Raw genomic sequence first — 12,252 nt, 5'->3', positions numbered from 1 at the left:
CATCTTGTCAAGTTCTTTACATTTTTAGAACTGAATCGAAACAAATCCTCGCAATTTGCATAAATGTGCAAGAAGTTTGAACTTGATCTGGTTCCCATGTCTTTTGGCAAACCTGTGTCCAACAACATGATAGTCGTAATAGTAATTATCACCTAATGATCTTGGCTCTCTGGGAGTGTTGTTCCTTATACCCTTGACATTTCCATCTTCCTCCTGCACCCCCTGCTTACTTTTATTATCCTTGTGCATAGCTGTGCCTCCAATCCATCTGTGTGATACAAGCTTTGTGCTCTACTGTCATACAGTAGTTAAGTGTAGATTTTTGTGTTGTCTGTGTAGATTTTACGATCACCTTTGTATCGTCAGAATTTCCCTCTTGAGATTCACCAGCTCTGCTAGCCACTCTTCTGATCAGGTCAGAACCAGTACTGAACCCTTCCACTTGGCTTAACTGCTGGTCAGCCCCTATGAGAGTTACATGAACCAGCAGTGTGTTCTGGTTAAAGCATTTCATAACACAACATTAGGTAGGCTGCTGCTACAGAGAGGGTCATTTTGTAGCATCAGATTTGATACTACTCTGTTTGCTGGGAGTTTTATCTTGGCTGCAACTGAAATGCGAGAAGAAATTTGTTGTTTTGATGTGTTCTACCCAAGAAAAATGTAAATTATAAAGTGGGAGGTGGCTGGAGCCCTCCGAAAAATGACCGAAACCATTCAAGAGAGAAAAAGCGGAAGAAAGAGAGAGGGAAATGCCAACAGCAGGCTCGTGGTACAGGCTGACTGTATCCATCGCAAAGACAAGCTCCAAAAAAGAATTGAATGCAGAAGAGTGCTTGCAGTTCGTGTAAACGTACTTATAAAAGGAAAAAACTAAGGGCACTGGGACACGAAATCTACTTCTCTGTCACTTGACCAAAGTCCTGACAATAATCACTGACTACTTCAAAGCACAGACTGATTCAATGAATCAGCCTTAAATCGCAAATTACTCTATTTCACGGTCGGAATTTCATGCCTCTTAAAGGTTTCCTCAAGCAGATTTTCACCTCATTTGATTGCAGTTTACCAGCCAGAAACGACAGCAGTCACTGGTCTCTGTGGAGCACTGTGGGGGTAGGGAGCCCTACCCAGTCAATTCTAAATACCTTGCTCATTAATTAACCTTCAGGCGGATTAACTCACCAGGTTTTAACCTAAAAAGCTGCGCAGAATTGCTAACAAGGAAAGGCCACTTACTAGAAAATATTAGAAGAAGCCGTCACCGTGAAAACAGCAGACAGATCAAACTATCATCTCTCCAACATGGCTGCCTGAGGTTAACTGCTCAAGGAGACAACAAGGGCACAGCCACCAAGAGTTTCTCTTGGCCAATCCTCCACCACATCCAAGAAAGAAACCCATTTCCATCGCTTTCTCTCATTGGCTGAAGTTTGAACCTTTGGCCAATGGATGGAAGGCTTTGAAAGGAGCTGGTGAGAGCCTGATATAACAGACTTCAACGCTTCGTCTTCTCTTGGGATCGTCGTCAGTCGCCTCCAGTGCCAAATGAACGTTGTTCCTTCAACAAACAGATGTAGAAAGAGCTGTGAAAAGAATAAGTGACAATTGGATTCGTTCGCCATATTAGGTTGTGCTGCTATGGAATTTCTACCCCCTTTTTTGGGAGCAGTACAGTATTCCCCTCAGGCAGCGCGGGGGTTGGGTTGTTTTTGGGGGCGGGGGAGCAGGAACCTGACAACTGAACACAATGTGCTAGAGGAATCTCGCACGTGAGAAAAATATTAAGAATTATCTGTTGATAATACCCATAGACTAAAGATTGTAAGATATATATATATATATATATATATATATATATATATATACATATGTATATATATTATCAGTAGATCAAGCCTACAGGCTGATGTGCCTGTCGATCTCCCCCCACCCCCTGAATTCAGAAGCCTTAAGTAGTTTTCTGTGACTCACTTCCCTTCTCAATGAACTGTACTTATTAAAGAAATAAAGAATTCCTATTTTTTGGACAAGTCTTCTTTTTATAAATTTTGAAAAAGTTAAACATATATATATATATATAGAGTTATATATATATATATATATATATATATATATATATATATATATATATATATATATATATATATATATATATATATATATATATTTGCTTTAATTGATTACTTTCGGGTTCTTCATTCCATATTTTTTGCCACTTATTTTTATGTGTTATATAATCATTAACTAATAGGTATATTCATATTTGATCTTGTCATACGTTCTGCTTCTTTAGCTCCCTTATCGGCCTCTTTATTTCCTCTGATCCCTACTATAGAGGGATGAATAAATTTGTTTGTATTTAGCATTTCCCAACGTTTCGTGAGAGAGAGAGAGAGTGAGTGTAATTGTCGTTAGTGCGTGCTTCGGTTGTTGGAAGAGGGATGAGGTCGTTAGTTCGTTTACGGTGCTGTCTGTCTGTGCAAATGTCGAGGGAGTTTTTTTTTTCGGTTTTGAGTGAGTCTCGAGCCGAGTTCCGTGCAAGGCGGACGTTGATGGTGGATTACTGTATGTTTCGCGAGTCGCGTGTTTTCCGTTGGATGTCACTGTTGTCTGTGCATGCGTCTCTTTCTTTTTGCTCGTTTTTCGGTTTTGTTCGTGTAATTTTGTCAACTGTGTTGGCGACCGTGGACACCTTCATCCATCTCCCAGCAGCCGAGGATCAGAGTGAGTGTTGTATGTGGTTATATGTTCGGTGTATTGCTTTTGTGTTTTTTTAAATTCCGCCACACTACGTGGGCAGGGATCCAACATATTTCAGTATTTTTTCCATTATCATTCAACTTATGGATTGAAAACCTAATTTGTTGTACAACATTATTTTTTGGATTGTCACTTCGAATGGCTTCAGTGGCGCTTCTAAAGTTTCTAAAAATCACATAATTATTACACGAGGCTGTGAGAGAGGTGCGAAGTAATGAGCAGGGGGACAAGTACTGCTGATTTATTCATGAAAACTATAACTGCTTATTGTTGGAGGACGCTCATGTAGTTGCAGAGACCGCCGTACAAAGACTCACAGGTGACCTGAGGTCAAACTAGTTCCTTCAAAACAGGACAGGTTCACACAGCGGCCATAGTGATAAACAATGCCTGATTACACGAAATAAATAACTTGCCATCTGTACACACACATGATTACTTAGAAAGACGACATATACAAGGAAGCTTACAGTTGTGGTGATAAATATATATTCGACGATTTAGGTCGGGAAAGGCAATCAGAATGGATAAACACAGAGAACGCAAGTGAGCGGACTTTACACGCTTTAAATATTTTTATGGTTGATGCTATAGCACATAATTTCTGTTATAAATACTGAGGCATTGTCAGATGGAGAGAACTGGTACCTTTTCTCTGGGGATACTGCAGCGTATCCCACTCCGTGCTCTGATGGACCTGTAAAGTCCCCGCTCAACGGGTTCTCTTTGATGAACCTCCCGTTTTCTACGGCGCCTTCACAGCTGACCCGAGGTCGCAGTACACAACCTTATTATCATTACTGTGATTTGTACATTTATTACCTGTTCATTTGCCCTTATACATAGTATATGTGTCAAGAGTATTTTTTGTGTCCAATCAGCTGTTGTTAATCATGCTGTCGTCTATATGTACCTGTCCTTTTGTGTAGAGAAATAGTTTGACCTCGGTCACTTGTAAAATTTGTACCGACGCCTGTGTGTATGCCGACGCCCCAAGACGCCGCTTATAAGCGGTCGTTTATCAGATAAAACTACCCCAATAAAATCCCTTCTCTATGACCAAGGTAAGGTTTTCATCTAACCACCCACTTTGCAGATCATCAACATAGCTACGGGCTGTTTCATGAGCAAGACTATGGCTGGCACAAGCGCCAGCCAAATTCGAAACAGTCAACTACAAATATCAATAAACTAGTGTTGGTACCTGTTTTCTGCTCTTTCTTTAGCACCTCTCACAGACCTTTTCGGCTAATATGCTCTATTGTATGTTGTCTATGGTGTTATAAATAATGCGTTACAGCTTGGTCCTCAGCCCCGTATGCAAAAAGCCCTCCTCACCCAAAGTCATCCGTGGTGTTTATAAGCTTCCAGCTTCTGTTTACAACGGTTCCAGGCGCCATGCCCGTCGTTTCACGTCGCTCTGTTAGTGGCTCTCATCGATGCGCAAAGCACCGACCGACAGACAGCAACTGACATAGATAGTTTTTCCGGTTGACAGGACAATTGGTCGATAAGACAATTGGCCGACAGATAGTTAGCCGACAGACAATTGGCCGACAGGAGGGTTGGTCGATAATGTGTACATTAAATTTATTAAAAAATAAAACATTAAATTTAAGGAAAAAAAAAAAAGCTAAAAACATAAATTCAAGAAACTATATCAAACTACTTATTTTTGAAATCTAACTAAACTACTTATTTTTGAAATCATTATACTAAACTACTTATTTTTGAAAATCATTATACTAGACTACTTATTGTTAGATTGTTATTCTAAACCAATTATTCCTGATATCGTTATGCTAAACAACTACTTTTGAGATCGTTATGCTAAACCACTTATTTTTCAAATGCTTTTCCAGACCAAACTTTCATCTTGTTTTTACTAAGTTTATTTTTCCCAAGCCCTTCAGTACCAGTCATGGAGTTCATCAAAACGGAACTAAAAAAGGTTCTTTTCGAATACATACATTTACTGACAGAACCAAAAATCAAAACGTATTGGAGATGTGCTAATCGTAACTGCAATGCAAGATTGGCTACGATCGACAAAGTAGTGTAGAATTCTGAAACTCCCATCCAAACTCTATAAAATCGAACTTTAAATTAAAAGAGAAATAAATATTGATTCAAAAAATTTAGAAAAACGATTTACCATTGATAAAAAAAAAGGACTCTCTCAAAGCGACGGAAGCGACCCGGTCTTAAAAATTGCTAAAAGACTCCGAGAGGTGATCATTTTTACCCTAAAAGTTTTTTCAGTCTTTGAAAATCTTCCTTAACACGAAAAGTATTTTTTTGTTTCTGCGAAACATCAGTATCTCGATCCATGCCTTTCTATTAGAAAATAAAACAGTGCCGCTACTTTGTTGCGTGTTCAATAAATCTGATCGGATTATGAATTAAACTTCATTAAAGTTAAATGTGATGGACAATTACAGTAGACTTTGAAGATGCATTTATGAAGGCGTGGTGCCACCCTTCCAGCGATGTTGTACCTTTTAGTTTGAACAATTTATTAATTCTTTAGATGACACAACCATAACAAAATTTTGGAAGATTTCTTGTCTTATTTTAGTGTACACGATTCCTAACCGTGCAGCGTGGTAAGACAAGAAACCTTTAAAATTTCATTATGGTCGTGTCATCTAAAGAGTGCTGAACTGTCTGCAAAACTAAAAGGCAACTCAGCTGGAAGGGTGGCACCTACGCCTTCAGTAGAAGAGTAAATGTCCATCACCTAAATGCAAAATTAATTCAAAGTCTATTGAACAATCAAGCACATTTACATTCCTAATCCTTCATTTTAAGGCGATGTTTCAGGGAAAACAAAAAATAGATTTACGTGTTTGTCACGCAAGGAGTGAAAATGCCTGTTCTAGAATTTCTTAGCGCATGTTTCAGACAGTCTTTTGAATTAATTTGATGAGGAGTCAAAAGTCCTGTCGCAGAACCACTCACTTTTTTGGCAAGATTTCAAGATTTTTAAAATGTCCGAAATAGAAATCTGCATCTTTCATTTTCAAAATAAAAATGATCACCTTCGGATCGAACTAGCTCATCTTCTAAATTAAGACCGGGTTCAAGCTTCTGCTCGCACTCATTTGAGAGAGTCCTTGGCAAAGCCCAGCAATGGTCACAGGGATATCTGAAGTTGCACTAATTGGTTAGAGCTTATTTCTTCCTTCTTTAATAAATTAGTTTAAATCGTAATTCTTTAACTTTAAAGCTCGATTTTCAATTAGGTTGGTGGATGGAGTGTTCAGAGCGGGTTCTGCTAATTACTTTGTCGATCGTATCAATCTTGCATTGCAAGTTATTACGATTAGCACATTCCAATACGTTATTGATTCTCTGGTTCTGTCAGTAATGTGAGGCGTATCCCCGAAAAGAAGTTTTTTGCCGCCTGATTCCGTTTTGATGAACCCATGACTGATACTGAAGGGCTTGGAAAATAAACCTAGTAAAAACAAGATGAAAGTTTGGTCTGGAAAAGCATTTGAAAATAAGTGGTTTAACAAACGATCTCAAGTAGTAGTTTGCATAACGATATCAGAATAATTGGTTTAGAATAACAATCTTAACAATAAGTAGTTTAGTATAATGATTTCAAAAATAAGTAGCTTTTAGTATAGTATAGTAAACATGAATATTATGTTTTAGCTTTGAATTTTTTTTCCTTTCATTTGGATGTTTTCTTTTTTTTTTTTTAAATAAATTTAATGTACGCATTATGTGGACCAATTGTCCTGTCGGCCAAATTGTCTGTCGGCTAACTGTCATCGGCCAATTGTCTTATCGACCACCTCTCTGTCGGCTGATTGTCTGTCGGCTAACTGTCTGTCGGCCAATTGTCTTATCGACCAATTGTCCTGTCGGCCAATTGTCTGTCGGTCTGTCGTCAATTGTCTGTCGGGCAAATCCGTAATTGTCGATGTAAACCTCCATCAATGCTCAAGAAATTCCTGGAAAGGAAAACTTTAATATTGATCAAGACATTTCGGAAAAGAGCTTCTCTCAAGCACATAATGAATTAAATACAGAAGCACGGCAGTGTATTCTTTCTTTTTCATGTCTTTTTCTTTTTATTCACTAAGCTTCAAATGAAGTCACGGGTATACTCCATAGATGGAATAACATGCATCTATTCTTTAATAGAATACATGACTATAGCATGCTGTTTAAATGATAAATAGTTGTGGCCAGTTCCTATAATTAGTCAATTGCCTTTATCAATTATCGACCCACATTATCACTTTCGTATGCCCACACACACTGCCCATAAGATGTGGTTTGCATTCACTAACAAAGTCTATAAGAGGATAGTTGAATTTGATTCTGAGTCTACAACAGTTCAACTAATAATACTTTTAAAATTTATCCTTTATTAAATTAATAACTATCTCTATATACAATATACTGCATTGTGTATAATCAGTCGATAGTACTAACAACTAATACAAAGTTACGCTAGTTATTAGGCGAAAGTTTTTTTTTATACGTGCACATACCTGACACTTGCTGCCCTGGACCTGACTGACACTTTGAACACCTCATGACAGACGTCAGCTCATGGCAAGAGAAAAAACAAATAGAGCGGCAACAAGGGAACAATCTGCCAACGATTGTTCTCACAAATGACGTTTAGGAATACTTTATGTACAAAATGTCACAAAAGCCAATTTTAACGTTAAGTACACAAAAGAAAAATAGCAATATATACACAAAAATAATTTACGTTGTAACTTTGTCGATACGCTACTACCAATCATAATATATTAATACAACAGTTCCACTTCTCAACTAATGTGATAAGGTGCCAGCATAAGCTGTAAACAGAATCCTGTCTCAGAGGGAGGTGCTGACTAAACTGAGCCAAGAAAATTATTCAGTCCAATGAAATGTTGTCAGCAGGAGGTTACACTCGGAAATGCATCGTACATCAACAAAAATAAAGTATTCATAATATATGAGATTACAAGATGACATCAAAATCATCGGTCTGGTCATTTCGGCCGTAAGTCACTTTAGGCCGTAACATCCAAAACAATGTAAGACGTTATGTTTATGTTATTTACCATTATTATTTCAAGTTTTACGTACATCCCCAAGGGGCTGGTACTAAACACGGCGCCCATTTTGCACGTAAACGTGCTTACGGCCGAAACGACCCGAATGCAAAATCATCAGCCGGCAAAACGAATTAAGTACAATAACGACCTCACATCATTACAAAGCCTTCTGCAGTGGCATCTCTCTCTCTCCCCATGCTACTCTCTCTCTCTCTCTCTCTCTCTCTCTCTCTCTCTCTCTCTCTCTCTCTCTCTCTGCCCATGCTACATAATCGCTTCAAAACTAAAATATCATTATGAATATTTAATCATGGTTCGTCTGTGACTTTCCCAAAGGAAACAAAACCACGACACGGGAGATAGCTAACCTCTACTTTTTTCATACACATATACAGTAGGTCAGATCATAATTAGGATGATACTCATCCGTTAGTCTGATTCCTTTAGAAACTGGGGAGCGCGGCCCAGTTAATCATGAAAGCTCAGCCGCTGTTACAGCAATGACAATGTTAAAACTTGGTGCCACGGGAACGTTCTTAACATTTTTACTAGATACAGCCGACACTTAAATTTGGGAATCGAGAAAATCCACATTTTACACACTTCAGCTGAGAATTAGAATGATCTCCATCTAATTTTTTTTTTTAAGCTTCTGTATTTAATATCGAATCTTTTGTAAGTTACTCATAACTGCATACACAGAACAAATAACAAAAACAGCAGACTGACTGACAAGACTAGGCACTTTGCTTGTTTTACACAACAACAATCATTTTAACACCGAGTGTCAATCACCAAAAAGAGGCAAATCCGGAGGCAAACGAATATTATGTGGCTGAAATGAACTGCTAAGGCACAATAAACTTCAAGTACAACTGGCAGGAATAGTCGCAGAAATATTGTCCACAGACAAGTGTGTACGACCACTGCAATAAATAAAAACTTTTCTGCCTCAATGAACACAACACGGCATTCCTATTCGACTCGTCAAAATTAAAAATTGTGGCGACTAATATCACTTTAGTATACAACTGCGAATCCAAGAATTGTAACCTGGCAGCGAAACAGGAATACAGTTTTTAATACCTTAACAGCCACGTAAATTAAATTTCTCAAATGATGGTGCGAATAACTTATTCTCCCACAACGTCTGCGATATGGTCTCCAATTTGTTATCTTACATCGGACGATGAATGATTTTTCCCGGCAAATATATTTTACGAAGGGACTGTATCAATACAAGGCAAAGAACCTCTCCTATTCAGTGATAGTTTTCACAACAGGCCTCCCAATAAAATCACTAATAAAGGCAAGTTTCTTTATAGCTTAAAAGAGTGCCAGTGCCGCCTACTGAAGTTACCTCTAGTCGCCCCCCAGTGAATAATCTGACAAAAACTAGTTTACAAAAAGACCACGAAAGATCGCTAAAATTTCATGCGTTTCTCACTCGTGGAAGAAAACTCGAAATCGTAATAAGTTTAGAAAAAAAATTAACATTCGGCACCGAAATAGGTTTCCTTATTCACACAGGACTTGGCAGTTTAATTCTTACTTCCTTCGAGTGCCAGACATCAGCATTGGCATACACAGTTGAACTGGTAGTCTATACCCTTAATGTCTGCTATTAGGACTATCTTTTGAAGTCTCATTCAACCAACTGAAAGAGAAGACGTTTCTTAATATTAACATCACAGTAAGTTCTGAGTTATGTAAGATACAAACTTAAATCTCTTTTCCCAGTTGTATGACCAAGACGACTAAGAGTTGAGGCATGCAAGTTTTAGGCTTTTGAAAATTTGTCAGTGTGACAAGTCCTTGATTGAGCTGTCAGGAAAACATATTCATCCAAAGATTAGATAAATCGATCAAGCAATTTCTGAATGAATTACAAATCCATAAACTGCAACAGTAACACGAAATTGTGGAGGCGACTAGAGGTGACTTCAGTAGGCGGCCACAGGCACTCTTAAGCTACAAGGAACTTGCCTTTTTAGTGATTTTTATTGAGAGGCCTGTTATGAAAACTATCATTGATAGGAGGCTTTATTGCCTTGTGTTGATACAGTCCCTTCGTAAAATATATTTGATAGGAAAAATCATTCATCGTCCAATGTAAGATAACAAATTGGAGACCATATCGCAGAAGTTGTGGGAGAATAAGTTATTCGCATCATCATTTGGGAACATTTAATTCGGCAGTCACTTATGTGGCTGTGAAGGTATTAGAAAACTGTGTTCCCCGTTTCACTGCCAGTTTACAATTCTTGGATTCGCAGTTGTATCCCTAGAGGTGATATTATCCCGCCACGGTTTTTAATTTTTGACGAGTCGAATAGGAATGCCGTGTTGTGTTCACTGAAGCAGAAAAGTTTTTTTTTATTTGTTCATTCAAGAATGTTGTGATTGGCAGAACTTCCAAGACGTTATTGCATGAGGACAAAATTCCTAACTTAAGAACTACCTGAATTACATAAAGTACATGATACTCATTATAAGTGCACAGATCTAACCCATTCACCAAAATTACCTCTGGCCAGGTACCAGCAGATCTGAAGTTGTAGATCATCCGATTTCAATTTACTAGAAACTAAATAAGCATCCGCCCGGGCATCCAAGACTCGACAAAGTGTAGGTAAACATCGCCATCTCTCTGCCCTGAAATGGGCCGTTGCATTCCTAATGTTCAGTAAGTTCAGTGTTGAAGTATTAACAAAAACAACAGTTAAATATAGTGAGAAATGTACAACATTGTTAGGAACATGAACGCTCAGGATGGGATTCTGAAATTCATTCTGACCACGAGGTTCCGCCTTAGAGTGTACAGACATTTGAAAAATATCACCAGATTTGGACGTGGGCCACGTAAACGTACAGTTTACAAGTAAGCAAGAACTGTATGGTGTTATTTTGCAAAACAAGTTCTTGATATTGGGAGGTTTATTTATATGGCTTTTTCTTGACTCTGATTAATATTCTTTATACGAAAAGCTTGAGTCACCATTTGTTTACAAACACTTGCAGTGTAGAGATCAGCAAGAAATACTCCCGCGTTATTTCAGTTTTCATGGCTATCACTGTTGATTTAATTCCAGTTCCGATTTCCTGCGTGACTATAAAAATGCCGAGTCTGTGCTGCGTACGGATGTTTTTCAAGCGTCACCAAAGGAGAAGGGCATTGCATTCCACTCTATTCCAAAATACCAGAAACTAGAAAAAGATGGATTCATTTCTGCAGGCGACAGGATCCAGTATAATACCCTGCCATGCAGTTTACGTTTCGGAGAGAACGCGTGTGAGCGAAACCTGAGGGCAAACTCGGCTTTTCGTGGAGCCTGGTATCAAGGCGAAAATCGGAAAATTGAAGACTACAGCCGCAGCCTGGTCCCCCTCCCGCTGGAAGGCCTGCGTAATAGTTACCACTTTTTGCTTATGTTTTTGTTCATGTTAACGCCTTTTGTTTGTGTTTATGATCCTAATAGTTTTGTTTACGTTTTTACGTTCATCCCCGAGGGACTGGTACTAAACACGGGGGGCCCATTTTGCACGTCAACTGATAGTTACCGAACCTGAAGGGCGCCGTAGTAATTTTCGGTTTAACATCGAAATCTGCCAAGTATATTTTAAGGTTAAATCATTCAGCAGTCACAGACATGTACCTATAAAACTTTACTGCTGATAATAAAGGGGAACAACTATAAACACGTCTAGTCATTCGAAATAAGAAACCAAGTTACTGAGGAACAAAAGCCCTTCATAACCTCATCGAGTTTGATTTGGGTTATTCACAATAAAATAATACATTTAATTCTGTCTTGTTGTGTATCAGAAAAGTACTGAGAATTGTTAGAAGGTGTTGTTCCGCATGTTGGATGATATGATTTGTTTTTGTTTTCCGTGTTTTTGTTTTTTCTAGAGAATATTTAGTTTTATACTTTGCAAGGAAAGTTGTTGTAGTTATAAGGTTCTGCTTAAATGGTTATAAGGTTTTCGTTTATTTAGCTTCATCTACAGTTTCATTTGTAAAAATTAATATGCTGAAAATATTATATAGCATGGTTTCAAGCGTTCTAGTTCAGATGTATTTTTGATTCTAAAGATTTGTATGTCCATTTTGATGTACTTTTGTTGGACCATACCCAAGAGCTTGTAATTTTAATTGTATTATTTTGTGGCAGTAAACTTCTATCTATTTATCTGTCAAGTATTGCGTTGCTGTACATTAAAAAAAAAATATTGAAACATGGCAAGCTCCTAATACCGAACGCAATGTGTTATGGTCCACTTTAACATCTGACTGTGTAAAGTCACCACATCGGCGCCAGGATAGTGTTTCGGCGGCGCCATTGACTTAAGTCTCCGCTGAGCTTGTTTTCTTTGGTGACTTCCCATTTTCTTCAAGCTCAATTGAGTCACGCCT

The sequence above is a fragment of the Macrobrachium rosenbergii genome, chromosome 53 (assembly GCF_040412425.1).
Source record: "Macrobrachium rosenbergii isolate ZJJX-2024 chromosome 53, ASM4041242v1, whole genome shotgun sequence".
NCBI lineage: Eukaryota > Metazoa > Arthropoda > Malacostraca > Decapoda > Palaemonidae > Macrobrachium > Macrobrachium rosenbergii.
This window is presented reverse-complemented; position numbering follows the sequence as displayed.